Raw genomic sequence first — 17,612 nt, 5'->3', positions numbered from 1 at the left:
GCTGGAGAGGGGGGCGCGCGCCCAGACAGAGCGGGGAAGCCCTCCAGACGGCGACTGGGCCTGATCTCTACCCATGGCTATTTCTTTGGTCGGGCGGTGGTGGTGGCACGGCCTTCAAGATGGGGTGAGGGTGTCTATACTCTCGCGTCTACGATGAAAACATGCCAAAAAATAGAAACGAAAGGGAGAAAAACGAAAGGGAGGAAGAAAACCGTCTACTCTCTGTTTGCTTTATGGGTTTTTTTTTCTCCCCCTCCAGGAAGCTCATGGGATAAAACGAGCACCTTCCCCCACCATGGTTCCACTGGGGCTCGAACCCAGGACCTTCTGCGTGTAAAGCAGACGTGATAACCACTACACTATGGAACCTCCGCGCGCATCGCTGGCGAGGTTATTGTATTCATGGTCATACATCAGACCGTGTCCTTCCGTTGTAACTCCGCCCCCGCGCCGTAGCCCCGCCTCTGAGGCGCTGTGTTCGCGGCCCAACCGTAGGGCTGTCGGCCGGCCCGGCCCAAACGGTCCGCAACCCCTGCGACCAGCTCGCCTCCTGGGCCCTTAACCACCCACCCCAAACTTTCTCTCAGCCTAGGGGGCGCCGGAAGAAGGGCCTTCCCGCGGCCTGGCACTTTGTGGCAGCTTCCCTCAGCTTGTGAGGGGCCCGCGCTGTCCCCATTTTCCCCACGGGCACACTGAGCCTCGGCGGCTCGAGTGACCTGCCCTCGTCAGAAGTCAGGCCGTCCGGAGCACAAAGGACAGGAGCGCCACTTGGAGCCAAAGATTCAGGCAGCGCGGGGTTTGGGGGTGGCAGGAGGCTCATTTTGTCGTTGGCGTTTATGTTGCCAGGGCTTGAAAGGCCGCTAGTCCGTCGGCCTCTTAAAGTTCCCGTCTTGGCTACTCGCTAACTGTTTACCTTGAGCTAGTCAGGTCACCTCCCCTGCGGGGTGTCTAGGTTTGTGAGATGTGGGGCGGCGTGGGCTAGGTATCTCTTCTTTCGTCTCTGGACCTAAACTTTAGCCCCATTTTCCAGGTGGGGGAAAATGGAGGCTGTTATCTGCCACAGAATTTCTCCACAGAAATAAGGCAGGCCTGCAGCTAGTGCTTGGGTTTTCTAGTACCGCTTTTCCTCAGTTTGCTTCCTGTAATATTCATCATCGGGCACCCTTCCATTCTGCCTTTTTGTTCATACATTTCCAGAAGCCTGTTAAGCACTCAGTGCTTATTAGACTGTGTACCATCAGAGTGAACAGCCACCAGCCAGCAGATGGATTCAGAAGAGCTCCATGTTTCCTGCTAGACGATGAGCTGTAATGACTCCTGGGGAGCCCAGTACTAGGTATATCCCACCTGTTTTAAAAATCCTATCAGTCCAAAACCGGTTGTGTTCTGGTTTGTGTCTCCGGGGAATGCTTTGCTCTCCCTCCAGCTCTCCGCCCTTATTGTAAGAGTGGGGTAGCCAAGTGCAAATTTTGGACAAATTCTCATGCTTTCAATCCATGTAAAAAGAAGTTGGTGCACATCTGATGCATGCAACACAGGTTTCTGCCTTTAGTGAAAATCCTTTGTCCCTTTTCTCCATTCTGACAAGGAGGGGGGCTTTTGTTTCTCTCCCTGCCTCCCAAGGTGGTTTACAAAGCACTGTCACTTATGTTCCTGCACAACAACCCTATGAGGTAACTATGGTAGGAATTATTGTCTCCATTTTGCAGTTGAAGAAGTTGAAGCTGAAGAATTTGAATGCTTTGCCTGTGTCCATTCAGCTGATGAGTGGCAGGGCTGGGCTCATACTCAGTCTTCTGATCCCTAAGTGATTGTGGGTGGCTGGAAGTCCATGCAGGCTACACATTGTTCCCAGAATAGTGGCTTTGGTCTGTTATAATGTTTTGTGTGCATGCCAGTAAGGAAATGTATACCTCTTTTTTTTTTTTTTTTAATGTTTATCTTTTGTAATTTTTAAGTGAAATCAACAAAAGTAGTAGGCAAGAGCCTGCTGGAAAAAACTGTTAATGACTTGCACCTTTTAAACCATCAGAGTCAGGATAATGCCTTAGATAGCTACAGTTTTGCCTGGTGCTTCAGACTGTTCAATCTGATTTGTGAGGCCCCAGGTATGCCCATAAGCATCTGAACAGCTATAAGAAAAATACATACATAAACAAAACTCAGAGTCACTTTCAAATTTGTTGAGTGCTCTGCTGTCACAATGTTAAGGTTTGTTTTCCCAGTGTTTGGCTTATCTGAATCAGAGAAACCACAGCTTCAAACAGCATGAGCTTAGTTAGGAGAATTGGTTTACCTTATTTCATTTAGAAACTATTGTACTCTGTCCTTCAGCATCTTTTGGGTATATGTGTGTGGGTGTGGGCATCCTGAGAGCTATTTGGCCATGTCTGGAGACGCTTTTGGTTGTCACAACTGGAAGGGGGTGCCGCTGGCATTTTGTGGGCCAGGCCAGAGATGCTGCTAGACATGCACAGCCCCCATAAAAATTACCTGGCCCCAAATGTCAATAGTGCTGAGGCTGAGAAACCCTGCTTTAGATGAATTGTCCACATTCCTGCCTCAGCCTAGCCCCTCCACTTAGGCCCTAATGGTGTGCTCTTTCCTACTGAAGGAAATCACTTCAACAATTTGCCCTTCTTTCTCTAATGTTATTATTTCCCCCCTCTTTACTGGATCATTCTGATCAGCATGTTGCTAGTTCTCTCATCATTAAAAAATAAACTTTAATCCCATTTCCCCCCTACCTACTTCCATTTCTCTGCTCTCCTTTATAGCAAGACTTTTAGAATGATTTGTCTATAGGTGAGCTCTCCTGTCTCCTCCCATTGGCCCTTGTTCCCTCCACTCCACCTAAGCTCCTTTGATCAAGGTGGCCAGTGAACTCCACAGTGCTGAATAGAATCGTCTTCAATCCTCATCTTCTTTGATTAGGATTTGAAACAGTTGATCACTCCCTCCTTCTTGAAGCACTTACTTCTCTTGGCTTCTAACATGCCATCCTCCTGATTTTTGTTTCCTACCTTGCTGATTACAACTTCTCAGTCACTTTTGCTGGGTCCTCATCTCTATGATTTCTAAATACAGGTGTACCAAGGGTTTGGCCCTTGGACTTCTCTTTTGATTCTTACCACTCTGGTGACCTCATTCAGTTGAATGGCTTTACATACCTTCTATAACCTAAATGACTTCCAAATTCATTATCTTGAGTCCAGATTTTTCTCCTGACCTCCAAACCTGCCTCTTCATCATCCATTTAAATGTCTAATAGGCATCTCAAACCTATTATGTCTATATCTAAACTTCTGATCTTCACCCCCTAAATCTGTTCCTCAATCAATCTTTGTCTCAGATAATGACCAACTTAATCTTTCCAGTTGTTTAGTCCCCAAACCTTAGAATCATACTTGATTATTCTCTTTTTCTCATACCAGTCAAATCTCACTAGCAAATTCTATTGGCCCCACCTTCAAGTTCTGTCCAGAATCAGATTGCTTTCTACCATCAAAGCTGCTATCACTTTTTGCCTGGATTATTCCCAATAGTTTCTTATCCTGACATCCTAGTTCTGCCCATTTCTCTCTACGGGCCAGTCTCTATATCATAGCCAGAATGATCCTTAAAGTCTAAGCTAGATCTGGTCATTCTCTGCTCAAAACCCTTCCGTGGCTTCCTGTCTTAACTCAAACAAAAGCCAACGCCTTACAGCTATCTATAAGGCCATACATGATCTGACACACACACACACACACCTGCCCCCTTACCTCTCTGGTTTTACATCCTATTTCTTTGCCTTTTCTTTTATTCTGCTCCAGCACACTTGCCACCTTTAACATTGCTGTTATCCCTTCCCCTTCACCCTGGAAACTCAATTATTTTTCTCTACAACACTTATCGCCATTTGCATTTCTAGATATTTATTTATTTTGTTGATTTTCTGTCCCCCACTGTCCCCGACTAGAATGAAAGTTCCATGAGGGCATAGAGTTTGTTTCATTCACTGCTATATTCCATGGGGTGCAAATAATGCTGAATAAATATGTATTGAATGAATTTTTTCGGCATTGGGGATGACTCGAGTCATGTCAGTCAGTCCCAATCAGAGCTAATTCTGGGTCTTCTGCTTGATTTCCTGAGAAGAGAATTTCCTTGTTCACCTTGGACTTAAACATGAGATAATACAGAGGCTGAAAGGTCAGCTGCCATCTTACTATTGTGTTGTATCAGATAGGGCTCTTGGTTTCCTACAATAGAACTATTCTTCTCTATATAGAAATTTTACATCCTTGCCCCATTCATAGGCTTGATCAAGTGACTTGCTTTTACCAATTAAATGTGGGCAGAAGTGATGTGCATTGAGTTTCTGTTTGGTGCGATGGAAAAGTTTTGGTAATGGATAGTGGTGATGGTAGCACGATATTGTGGATGCTAGTAACACCACTGAAATATATATTTGAATGTACTTAAAAGGGGGAAATTTTAGGTTGTATATATGTTACTAGAATAAACATTAAAAAACAACAACATAGGACTGTACAACACAAACTCTGAACCCTAATGCAAATTGTGGACTATAGTTAATAGTACAATTATAATAATATTCTTTTATCAGGTCTAACAAAAGTACCACACTAATTAATAATGGGGAGTGGGAGTTTATATGGGAACTGTATTTTCTACCTGATTTTTTCTGTAAACCTCCAGCTTCTCTGAAAAAAAAAAAAAAGGTGATGTGTATCACTTCTAAGCAAAAGCTTGATGAGCCAGCTGTGATTCACTGTTTGTATTTGTTCCCTTCGCTATGAGAACAGCATGCCCCAGGGAGAGGTCAGTCTGAGTCTTGGAGGGAAGATTGTTACAGAATTGCAGCTAACCTATAATGGACATGGAAAATAAATCTTTTTTCTTATTGTAAGCCACTAAGATTTGGGGTTGTTTGTTATCAAAGCATAAGATCACCTAAGCTCCTTCATCACTCCTAGTTTAAGAAGAAAAATGAGTTTATTCAAGGACATTAGGTAGTTTGCAGAATCTCTGAAAAAGGCCTTGGTGACTCCAAATCCAAGTCACACGGTGAGACTACACCAAAGACATCCACTGCTGCCTCCTCTGAGTAAGATTTAACAACTCAAGCCAGCAATGGAGCCCAGAATCTACCAGTGCTGTGTCTGAAAACTAGACACCTCTGCCACTAGTCAGAAAGTGGCTTTTGTAATTTCTCTACTTCTTTGTATTGCCCTCTTCTGAATTGAAGTCTCTGGCAGAGCCTGGGCTACATACCTCTGTTCTTACTATAAAAGAGGCTTGAAAAGCACACTTCTTGTTTCTACTTTGGGGAGGTAGGAGGCAAACATGGGGAACTACCAAAACATAGGGAGGATGTTCAAAACTTAGTGTGTGACCACAAAGTATGAAAGACATCTCATACCTTCTGGAAGCCTGAGAATGGAGCTAACACCAAGGAATTAGAGTTGAGACATAGAGAAACTGGGTGAGATTATTTAATTCCTCGAAGAAGTCATCCCTTAAGGTTGCCCATTGACTCTTTAGATATTTGAGGAATACATTCCCATTTTGCTTAAGCCAGCTGGAATTGAGTTTACTGACACTTGCAACAGAAGAAGTCCTAACCAAATGTGTCTAAAATGTATATGCATCAGCACAATGACTGACAGTGGCGCCCTGGCTTGGACACTTGAAAGTTTTTGGTTGCCCTGTTTCTAGTAAATGGGGAAAAAGGCTGGTAGTCATGGAAATAGCCACTTCTGGTAAGATTTTGTAGTCTCCATGTCTCCTGAGGAGCCAGCAGCTCTCAAACACAGCACAACACTTGCTCACATGTAGCACAAGAACCAGGACAGGCAAAATTACTCAGTGGACAAAACATTTGTGACAGATGTGCTAGTTGCTTCTCCACTATCCATTCATTATCTTTTCCTCAAGAAAAATAATAAGAAAACATGTTTATATAGTGCTTGTTGTATGTTAGGGACTTTTCTAAACTCCTTTTTCACTTAATTTTCACAAGAACCCTATTAGAAAGGTACTGTTATGCTTATTTCAGAGATGAGAAAACTGACACACAGTGAGCGTATTTAGGTAGCTTAACCAAGTCACACAGTTAGTAAATAATAGATCAGCGTTTCAAATTCAAGCCATCTTGCTCCAAAGGCTGTGTTTAACCTCTATAGTACGTAGCCTGTACTCGGCAATGTGCTCAACTACAATAGCTGAATTTCACAGGCTGCCTCACAGCTAGGAGAATCTATGTGACACAGTTCTGGCCAATGAGACAGTGGGTGGGCTTCCAAAAGAGTTTCTATAAAGGAGGTAGACTCAGCTAATATGCCCCATTTTGCCCTTTGTTTGTCCCTTCTGCCTGGAATGCAGATGTGATGCTGAAGGTAGAGCGGCCATTTCGGGCAGTGAGTTTTATGAAGAAGAAAGGCAGGCAGCTCAGCTGAAAGAAGGAAGGTGCCTGGGTCCCACCTCTGGATTTCCTACTTCCAGATTCCTCGTTAAATGTGAAAAGTAAAACCACTAGTTTTTAATGCCACTATCACATGAGGGAAAATACAAATCCCTACTGATTCAGCATTTCCCCATGTCTCATCCTTAGGTGTTTCTTGTACTATTTTGACAATGCCTTTAATCTGTCTACTGTTTTGGATGTTAAGTGAAAGTTCTTTGGGTGAGGAGGTGCAAATACAGATAGCCGGTCAGCCAAGAATGCGTGAAAGGACAGTTTTGTTAGATCAAAGACCCTGGGAGGGGGGTGGGGAAGAGGGGAGAATGAGGGCAGAGGAGGGGCCTGCTGGCTTTATCTAACATAGGCTCTGCAAGGGTCCATGAAGGATGGGGTGGGGGGAAGAAGCGCATGTAGGTCCCAGGCTTTTCTGCCTTTATTGTGACCCAGAGGGGAGGGGGAAGGCTTCCCTGTGCATACAGGAGATTGGCAGTTTTGAACTATATCACATGAAAAGCAAAATGGGCAAGAGCCGTTTGGAGAAGTTGAGGGCAGTTTCTTATAATCCAAACTATATGGCTATACCTCCCCCGCTAGTAAATTATGTGGCATGAAAGCGCAGAAGCAACAAGGGGCTGTCAGAGAAGAAACCCGGCAAGGGTTGTTTGGAGAAGCTAAGGGTGGCTCTTACCATCCAAATCATATAGAGGTGCAGGCCTTGGTAATTGTGGTTACACCTAGGGCAGGGCTAGCTGGGGTGTTCACCCAAAAGTAAAGCTTAGGACTAAGCCACGCAGGATGACAAGGCACTAAATATAATTTTTTTTATGCCATTACACCTACCTACTCAGGGACTGCCTGTGTTCCAAGTTCTTTGATTTGAGTTGTTTATTATTGCATACCTGCAAGATGTCTAGAAGTGCAGTATTAGGCAGTGTGGAGAGTTATAAAAAATATATATGGCATGATCCTATCTTAAGTTGTTTACAGAACATTAGTCAATCCCCAAAGGATAAATTTCTTCCATCATGTTAATGGATGATAATGGCTTGTTGTGATTTTCCTAACTTAGGATGTTATTAGATTTTAATTAAGGCCCTGTCCCTTTTCTTTTAAAGGAGACACTCAAAAGAAGAGAAGACAAGTAGGAGAGGTGGGACAGGGTGATAGGCAAAAGCTTAATAGTAAAGAAGGCTTCATGTGGTATTCCTCTCAAGAGCAGCTATCTATAATCCCCCAGATCATCCACAATCACATTCAATGAGATCAGATTTTATAGAGATAGCCATTCTAGAGAAAAATATATCAGCTCAAAATACTTTTTCTCCCCTTCCCATATTTAAAGTGTCTTGAGATGACCCTCGTTTCTAAAGTCACTCTCCTAGGACTGTATAAATGTGCACAGAACAATTTGGCTACTCCCCACTTAAGAGGAAATGTCTGATAGTGGCATCCAACCAATGCTAATTGGTGGCAGAAATGAATTTGGCTACTCTCTACTTCCACAATACGTAATGTCTCCTTTCAATTTCCAAGTAGATTGGACTGTAAATGGTCCCCCATAGCCTGATGGGAAGCTTTCAAGAGTGGTGCAGTTGTTAAAGAAAAATCATATTATGTGTTTTTGTTAGTGATTTTAAGTATTTGTGATCCTTTTGATACAATTAGGGTATAATCCAAAGGCTTTTATACCAATTAGTAGACTTTTTAACTCAGAATGTCTGCAGGCTAGCTGCTTTCCTCTCCTAAATCCTGTTAAAATGCAGTGGGCTCTATTTTGTGCAAAATAATCAGGCTGCCATGACAACTGTCTGTGGAATATTATTTCAACAATAGTCATGGGTTTCTAGTGTCTACCTCTAGGTCCGCCGTTCATTCTAAAACCCAGATGCACATCTATTCGTTAAAGCCATTCTGTTGGACATCTTTACAGCAAAACAAAAACACTTTCAACATTCTGGTTTCTCTTTTTTTCTTTTAAAAGAGACATTTGAATGAATTTAAACCATTGTAAATTGATTATGAATTTTATTGCTTTTTGTTTAGACAGGTTAGGTGATTTGAATGAAAATTATAATTGATCATGTAAATCTTATTAGACCAGACCAAAGTTTAGAAAACTCCCCTCCAAGTGTACAGTCCTTAAATTAAAATTATTCTTTTTATCTGATATTTTCAGAAAGAATATTGCGCTTGTAAGTGGCAGATGATTCAACCCCAATTGATTTAGCAAAACCAGTTTCAAATGAATCTGATTTGAAAATCCCAAAAGTAAGATTTGAGATTTATGATATACTCAGGGCTCCAGCTCCATTTTCCTGCCCTTTTCTTGGTTTGTCCTTCTACAAGTATCAGTGTCATCCCTGGACTGGCTCTCCTCATGGTAACAGCCTTGCTCAGGGCATCACACTTGGGGGAGAATAGTGAGCCTATGTGCTACCTAGTGCTTTCTCCCAAAGTCCTGAGATTTGCTCATATCGGCTACCTTTAGCTAGGTGCCTACCCCCTGAACATCCCCTTTTGCCAGGAAAAGAGGGTGCATTCACATGATAGGAAGCCAAGAAGTAGGCAGTGTCACATTGCCATCTAGGTCTCAGGCCCCTAACTTGATCTTTCTGCATCACCGTTCTCAGCTTAGGGTTCTTTTCCTAATGCTCACAAGATGGCTGCTCCTCCTCCAGGCATTGTGTCCTACTTCGAGACAGAATGGGGGAAGGGCAGCTGACTCTGTTCCTTTTTGTCAGGAAACCAATAACTTTCCTAAAAGCCTCATCCTGTAGATTTCTGCTTTTATCTCCTTAGCCAGAACTGTCACATGACCACCCCTAACTGCAAGGGAGCCTAGAAAAGCTAGTTTTGTTGACTGAGCCTGGTGCCACCTAGAATAAAATTGGGGTTTTATTGGTAAGGAAGAAATGGAGAATGGGTATTGGTTAGGTACTCATCTATTCCTTACATCAAGCCAGTGAGGTTGGGACTATTACTATTCGAGTTTTATAGATGAGGAAACAGAGGCAAAAAGAGACTATGTAATTTGCCCAAGTTCCCACACAACTATTAGGTGACAGAGCTGGAAAATGAACCCAAGCTCTTTGACTCTAGAACCCAATTCTATTATACTCCCAGATGCACTCTGACCCACAGGCCAGACCTCTTGTCTGAGATGCGAGTCCATTCAGGAAATGCAGGCCTCTCCTAGAAGTAGTAGCAAATATTTATTTAGCATTTCATAGTTTATAAGGGTTTTTCCACTTAGATTATTCCATTTAAATATTATTATGCCCATTTTTAACTGAGGAAACGGAGGCTCAGAGAAATTATGTGAATTACCTAATCAATGATCTGAGTTGCCTAAGGTTCCCAATTTCAAATGAATCTGGTTTGAAAATCCCCAAAAATCTTTAACTTCTTTTCATAGTGTTCTTCTTTTTGCATAGCCACATCAGCAGAAACATGGTGTATTGCAAGAATTGTGTTCAGTAGTAAGTAAGAGTAGTTAGTAACAGAGAGCTGTAAAGGGGGGTTATTTTTGTTTCACGTATTCTAAAATCCAGAGCTTCATTCAAATGAAACTCATAAAAAAACGAGTAATTGCAAATAGCTCTCTCTGGCTGTTAAAGTAAAAGATCCACTAAGCATATAGAAATTTCTTTTCCTAAATTACATCAGGCTAATTTATATTACTTTTCTTTAAAACTGCTTTGTAAATTGGACTTTTCATGATATAAGAATGACAGTCTACCTTGCTGAGGTAAATTAGTCAAGTTTTGCTATATTACCAATACCTCAGTTTGTTTTTCTCTCATTCTTTCTAAATATTTGCCATCTTTAGCTTATGACCATGTTTTATTTATACACTATAACATTCTTTTGTTTGGGTACTACTGCTGAGTAGACCATAAAAATCACAAGGACATTATATAATATAGTTTAACTTTAGAAGTCATGAAAGAGTGGATTGAAAAATAGTGACTTAAGAAAACAAAAATGAGATTGTGTTGTAGAGCAGTGCCACTCAAAGTGTACTTTAGCCTACCCTGGGAACTTCTTAGAAATGCACATTGATGGGCCTCATCCCAGACCTGCTAAATCAGAATTTCTAGGGATGGGCGCCAGGAATCTGTTCTAACAAGATGACTTGGGGATATGTAAGCACATTCAAATCTGAGAAGCGCTTTTTTTTGACAGTCATGCATTTTTATGTAGGTGAGCTGAAAGAGACTCACAGATTATGCACTTTTTTGAATATTGGTGAAAATACTGACTTCAGGTTTAACAAATTAAGACCTATATTAAACCCTCCTTTGAAAGCTCCAAAATTGTATACTCCAGTTATCTCTTCTAAGTCACTGAGCCTTAACTCAAGTGTATGCTTGACTCCATCCCCCTAGCAACACCTTCGCCTGATTAATTTATGCTTATCCTTTGGATGTCAGTTCAAAGATTACTTTCTCAGAGAAGCATTTGCTTGACCTCCTGACTCATTGTCCTAGTATATGTGGTTCTCCTTTGCAGTTTCACATTTATTGGTGTGGCCATTTGATTAATTTATACTTCCCTCCCTAGGCTGTAAACTTCCTGATAAAAGGGACTTTGCCAGTTTTGTTGATCCCCAGGGTCTAGAACAGTGCCCAGCACATGACAGATACTCAACAAATATTTGTTGAATGAATATATAAATTAAAGACTAAGACAAGAATAAGGGCCCTAAAAGAAAAAAGTGCTCTGAAAACAGTTCCAAAGCTTTACCATAAACTCTTAGTTATTGCCTCAGGGCAATAATAGCAAGGGTTTTGAAAAGAAAGCAGTGGATCTTTTCTGGGCCTTGTTTTAGCCAAAAGTTTCTATGTTTCCCCAAGAAATGAACTGTTCTTTCTTTTCCACGTTTATGAACTCAAAAAGTTTGACAGGGAGGCAGTAGTGGCAGAAAGGAAGCTTGAAGAACCCTGAATCTGCCTTTCCAAGAAGCAAGAAGTGAATCTCTCTTCAAGTTGTGTTGTCCATATTTTATAGGCAAGTACTGTCATATCTGCATCCAACATTGTGGGATTGCCATGGCAACCTATTAATGACTCATTCTAGAATCTACATCTGAAAGATTCCAGAGTAGACTAAGGAATCCTCTTCCAGGAAGACCCATACGCATGACAGTGAATTATGTCCTGAGCCTGCTGGTCGGGCTGAAAGATTCAGGAACTAGCAAAGTGAAGATCTAGGAGTCTATTTTCCTTGAACCTGTGTGGAACTGGTAAAACCTAGAGGGAAGGGTAAGGACAATTAATAGACCAGATAGATTCATTGAATGAAATTTGGGAAGACATGGAGCCTCATGATCGAAAGTTAGCCTTTTTCCTCTGTTTGTTTAGTTGTTTGGAACAATTCTTGTGGACTTTATGTTTCATGTATGGGTTTATAAGAATTATATACATATATATTACATTGGAGCTCTGTTTATAGGGTAGAATTGGGTCACCTTGATGTAATGGAAAGTATACTGGCCACCAAGTGACAAGACTGTGACCTTGGGGAAGCTACCTAACCTCTTTGGGCCTGTTTTTACTTACCTGTGAAATGAAGATCTCTGAGGCCCTTTCTGAACAAGTCCAAGGGATCAAAGTCTTATCACACTTCACAGTCTCACCTGCTACCGAGCCAGCCAAGAACCTGATAGTCTTGCAACAGGACTCCCTTATATGTGCCTAGATTAGTTTTGCTTTGGCATGAGATTAGGTTTGACATGATGAGGGGGTCACATAAACATATATTCTTTGTTTTGCTTTTGTCTTGAAATCGCAGATTATAGCTCCTGCAGCAGGAACATAAGAAGAAATAAGGGATTACCACTGGTCTGCCATCGACTCACATTAGATGTCAAATTGAGATACACAAACAATACAAGCACATGTAAGCTAAAGGAACAGATTGTGGCAATATTTTAAAATATCAAAACTCTCTAAATAAGAGGCAGTTCTGATAAGCCTGTTTGGAATTTGTGCAAAATACCCAGAGCTCTGAAAATCTGAATCGTACATTGCCAAGGTAAATTGCTCCTATGTGGTAATTATAGATAAAGGGATATATGGGTTCTGTGATTATACCTGTTTCCCTTGCTTTCCAGATACCAGTCTCTCCTGGGCCTCTTATTTTCCAGATTGCTCCTTTTTAAGTCTCCTTTGTTTGCTCCTTCCTTCTCCTCATTCCCTTTAAATGTCTCTTTTCCCCAGTCTTCTGCTTTTGCTTCTGTTGCCTTCTTACTCTACAAGCTCTCCCTGGCTATTTTATCTTCTCTAATCACTTCAGCTATTATCTGTAACCCGATGACCTTTTTAATCTCAATCTCCAGACCTGATTTATATCCTGGGCTCTAAAATCCAGGCTTCTACTGCCTGTGGGACATTTCAACAGTGAGGGCTCACATACACTCAAATTTAACACACTCCTAACTAAACTCAGTCTCTTTCTCTACCATAGACACACCTGCTCCCCTCATTGTCTACCTACCCCCCTATACCTTTTAATACTCTATTTCAATTAATATTATCACCTACTAGACTATAAATTACAGGAGGGCAGGGACCATGGCTGTCTTGTTCACCATTGTATTCCCAGCATCTTGCAAAATGTCTGGCACACAGTAGATATTCAGTAATATTGTTCAGTAAATGAAAGAATCCATGTATTATTTCAAACAAACTTTCAAATCATTCTTGATACCTCTCTCGCCTTGCTTCCCATACCTAGTCTGCGTCCCAGATCCTGTGAGGTTTACTGCATAAAACGCTTTCACATTCGGCCCCTCCTCTCCATCCCATTGCCAGGCTTTAATTCAGCCCTTATCAGCTATCTCCTGGATTATTGCAGGAGCCTTCTCATTGGTCTTCCTATTGCAGGCTTTTTCCCCCAATTCATCACCATCTGACTCCCAGAGTGATTTTCCTAAAGATTGAATCTAATCAGATTATCCTCAGGCTTCCCTTTACTTAAACAGAGTTTGCAATCTGGCAGCCTCAAACTGAACCCAGCCCATGCATGTATTTTATGGAGTCAATATAGTGTTTTGAAAAAAAAAAATGAGAAGGACTGTATTTCATGGATTCTAAGATGCATCTTTTTTTTTGTCTTCACATTTTAGCATCTCTGGATTTGGGATATGTCTTAAAATTGATAGTATGGTATGGTAGCATAGTTTGGTAGCAGTTTTTGTTCTTACTGGTATATTAAATGTAATCAATGGCATCTTAAATGTGCTAAAGTTTACTCATTGCTGACATTTAAGAATAGGGAGTGTTTACATTAAAAAAATTTGTTCAGCTTCTCTTAAAAAATTACATCTGGCAACAGTGGACCAGGATTTCTGGATGGCAGCCCTAAAAAGTAGCAGCTGCCTCATTTAGACAAAAACTCTCTAGAGTACCTCATAGTTTCCACCCAGGCTGCTTTATTCATTTATGTTATCTGCCCCAGTTCATATAAGCATTTGAAATGACAACCCCTGGTTAACAGTTTAAAGTCAAAATCCTCTGTTACGATTTGTAAGGACTATCACAATTCATACCAATTCATACCTCCCCAGGTTCATTTCTTCATCCCCCACTCCATATATCCTCTCTCCCCAGTCTCAGGAAACATGACTCCAATATCATTTATTCTCTCAGGCTTTCCCCCTGTTCCCTAGAAGGACTTTTCCTGCCTTTTTTGCTCTATGAAACATTCTTTTACTTTCCCGGGCAAAGTTCATTTCCTTCTGGGCTCCATTGGTCTGTGGCATATCTCTACACACGCACCCACTCTACTGAAATTATTCCTAAACATGCTTATATCCCACATTACACCATGAACCTGGTAGGAAAATGAATCATACATCATTTATTCATCTTTGTATTCTGCCTCCTAGCTGGTACATGCGCAATAAATATCTGTTGAATAAAGAATGGATGGGGTGTGCTTTCTGACTGGGATCTCTGTTTTTTTATTGTTATTTTTTGCCCATGGATAGAAAGTAAGAAAGTTAAGAGAAGGGCAAGTTTTTTCCCTTAGTGCTCTTAGTTTACAGCAGAAGATAATGCTTCTGGCTATGATTTTGGAAGCCCTTGGCAGTCAAGGACAGCCTATAGGGATTTGAGCATCTACAATCCCAAAGGCACTGAGCTAGAGTCAGCTTTGTATAGCTGTCTCCTTTTAAGTTTGTAAATTAGCATATAGTAAAATCAACTTCTGTTTTGGTTGGTGAAATTTAACACATGAATAAATTCATGTAACCACTGCCATACTCAGGATACAGAACAGCATCCCAGAAAGCTCACCCCATAAATCCCTGGCAACCACTGACCTGTTTTCTAACGCTATAGCTTTGTCTTTTTGAGACTTGTCATATAAAAGTATGTAACCTTTTTGGCTTGGTTTCTTTCACTCAGCATAATGCCTTTGAGATTCATCCAAATTGTGTGTGTCAACAGTTCTTTCATTTCTATTTTTGAGTAGTATTCCATTATATGGATGTACCACAGCTTGTTTATCCATTCACCCACTGAAGGACATTTGGGTTGTTTTCAGTATTTGATGATTATGAACCTGGGTACAGGTTTTTGTGTGAATGTACATTTTCAGTCCTCTAAAGTAAATACTTGGAAGGAGGATTGCTATATCATATATTAAGTATATGTTCAACTGCCAAGCTGGTTTTCAGAGTGGCTGTACCATTTTGCATTCCCACTAGCAAAGTATGAGAGTTATAGTTGCTCCACATCCTTCCCAGCACTGGGTATTGTTAGTATTTAAAAAAAAAAATCTAGCCATTCTAATAGATGAATAATAGGTGATTTTTATTTTAATTTGGCCTTCCTTGAATACAGTCTGGGAAGACTGGAAGGTGAAAAAAACAAAACAACGGTAAACTCACTCCCAGTTCAGTGGTATTTTGAACTCTGATTATCTTCCTCAATCCACTTTCTACTATTTACTTTTCAGAATCCTTGTATTAGTTAACTACTGCTACATAACAGATTAGCATGAAACTTAGAGGCTTAACACAACATGCATTTATGACCTCACGGTTTCTGTGGGTCAGGAATCTGGGCATGGCTTACCTGGTTCCTCTGTTTCAGAGTCAGTCACAAGCTGCTACAACCAAGGTATCAGCTGTGCTGTAGTCATCTTAAATGGGGAAGGAGCCATTTCTGAGCTCACATGGTTGTTGGCAGAATTTAGTTCATTATGGGGGATTGAGGGTCTCACTCAGTTCCTTTTTGGCTTTTGGCCATGTGGACCTCTCCCCTATGGCAGCTCACTTCATCAAAAGCATGCAAGTCAAGAAGACAGTAGAGTCTGTTAGCAAGGCAGAAAGTCATAGAAGAGACACCCCAACACCTTTGCTGTATTCAGTTGATTTAGAAGCAAGTCACTAGGTCTAGCCCATATGGAAAGGAAGAGGATTACACAAGGGTGTGAATACCACAAAGCAGAGATCAATGGGGCCATCTTAGAGTCTGCCTGCCACACCTCAGATAGCTCCTCTATGTATTCCGTTTGGGCTTTATAGCTTCATTCAGTGAGAGACAATGAAGTGGGCAGAGTGTGCTTACTCCATCTTACTTGGATGGAAAGAGAATCCTTTGATTTATGAACATTCAGGGTTAATTTAAGGAGAATGTTTTTTTCTTAACTCAAGCCATCTAGGATCAATCTAGGGTTAGATTAAGCCATGGGCAAAATTAAAATTCTGATATCTACTCATCTTCATTACCTCACAACCATGGTAAGGTCAATTTTTGTATCCAAGATGGAACCTTTTCAAAGCTGAACTTATAAGCCTAAACATATGAGAGTTGTTTCATGGTGACTGCTGACCAAATGACCCTGACAGACACATCTGGCCAACACTGGCCTTTATTGTTTTCTTCTACCTAATAGTGACTCATAAACCTCGATGACTTTCTAATGACTTGTCAACACTGTCCTCCTTTCTCTTACCGAATATGATTTCCCAGTACCCAGAACTCACCCCTGAAAGTTTGATTTTTTTTACTTAAATTGAAAACTAGTTGATATTCTTTTCCTCTCTTCAAAAGGGAGTATACTGTTTAAATTGGGTTTCTTCAATTTTTTTTTATCATGAATCCCTTGCAGTGAAAAATTTTGAGAATGAACCCTCAAGACAGGTATATTTATTTATTTATAACAAATATTATGGACTCATATTTTGTACATTGTTAAATATGTATGAAAATAGAAAATGTAAAAAGAATAAGAAAATACAAGTTCTAATATTTCGTTTTCTGTTCTCCAGCAGATTTTGTCTATCTGCTGCTGAGCAGGTGACCCAAGTTTGAGACTACTGGTTGATGTTAGTGCTAGGAAGCTGACATTGAAGTGTGATTATTTACCATTGATCCCAGTACTGTAGACTAGCAGAGATTGCCAGAGCCAGGAGGCTAGCTCTGTCCTAGCTTACCCATTTTGGTGCTGTCTGGCATTGAGGTATCAGAGGCCACGAGTGGACAGCGACATTAAGTACTCACTATTAAACAGGTCTAAATACATTCTTGTTTTCTTAGTTACTCCCAAATCTAGTTGCTTTGTCTAGATTCTAGCATATTCCCCAGTATATGTCAAGACAAATAGTATGACTACCAGTTAGAATCACTCTTCCTTGACAGAAATCGTGGCCAGCTCCTGGAAGGTTGTGACATAGGAGAGGTTTACCTGCAGTGCCCTCTCTCTCAAGGCTGGGTAACTAGCCTTCTCCCTTTCTCTCTCTCCTGCTGTAATTTCCCACTTCCCTAGCCTAACCAATTATCTTAGTTTGAGTTCCCTCAGAAGCACACCCTGAGACAAGCATTTGAGAGCAAGAGGTTTATTTGGAAGGTGAAGGCAGATCCAGTAGGGAAGTGGGGAAGTGAAAAAGGAAGAGGAGGCAGCCAATAAAAAGTAAATCTAGCTGGCATAGGCAAAGTTGGCAGCTGTTTTTGAATTTTAAAAGGCACTTTTGGGTAGTACGATGGTGGCTCAGTGGCAGAATTCTCGCCTGTCATGCCAGAGACCTGGGTTTGATTCCGGGTGCCTGCAAAAAAAAAAAAAAAAAAAAAAGGCACTTTTCTCCACCTTCCTGTAAGTGTAATTTGCAGCATTATAAGGAGGCATGTGATTC

At 41.1% G+C, this 17,612-nt stretch overlaps 1 protein-coding gene and 1 non-coding gene across 2 annotated transcripts in view; one reads left to right on the top strand and one right to left on the bottom strand.

The window, feature by feature from the left end:
* Positions 1 to 296: 296 nt before the first annotated feature.
* TRNAV-UAC (transfer RNA valine (anticodon UAC)) lies at positions 297 to 369 on the bottom strand. The gene has a single exon. It is a non-coding gene; the product is annotated as a tRNA-Val (tRNA).
* Positions 370 to 11,560: 11,191 nt separating this feature from the next.
* Positions 11,561 to 17,612, top strand: part of PPEF1 (protein phosphatase with EF-hand domain 1) — a 128,237-nt gene continuing 122,185 nt past the window's right edge. Inside the window, exons 1-2 of the mRNA XM_077144981.1 lie at positions 11,561 to 11,733; positions 12,263 to 12,505. The gene's annotated coding sequence lies outside the window, so the exon portion shown is untranslated. The remainder of the gene's footprint in view (positions 11,734 to 12,262; positions 12,506 to 17,612) is intronic.

Source organism: Tamandua tetradactyla, chromosome X (assembly GCF_023851605.1).
Source record: "Tamandua tetradactyla isolate mTamTet1 chromosome X, mTamTet1.pri, whole genome shotgun sequence".
Classification (NCBI taxonomy): domain Eukaryota; kingdom Metazoa; phylum Chordata; class Mammalia; order Pilosa; family Myrmecophagidae; genus Tamandua; species Tamandua tetradactyla.
Note: the sequence above shows the minus strand (reverse complement) of the source record. Positions and strands in the feature narration are given on the sequence as shown.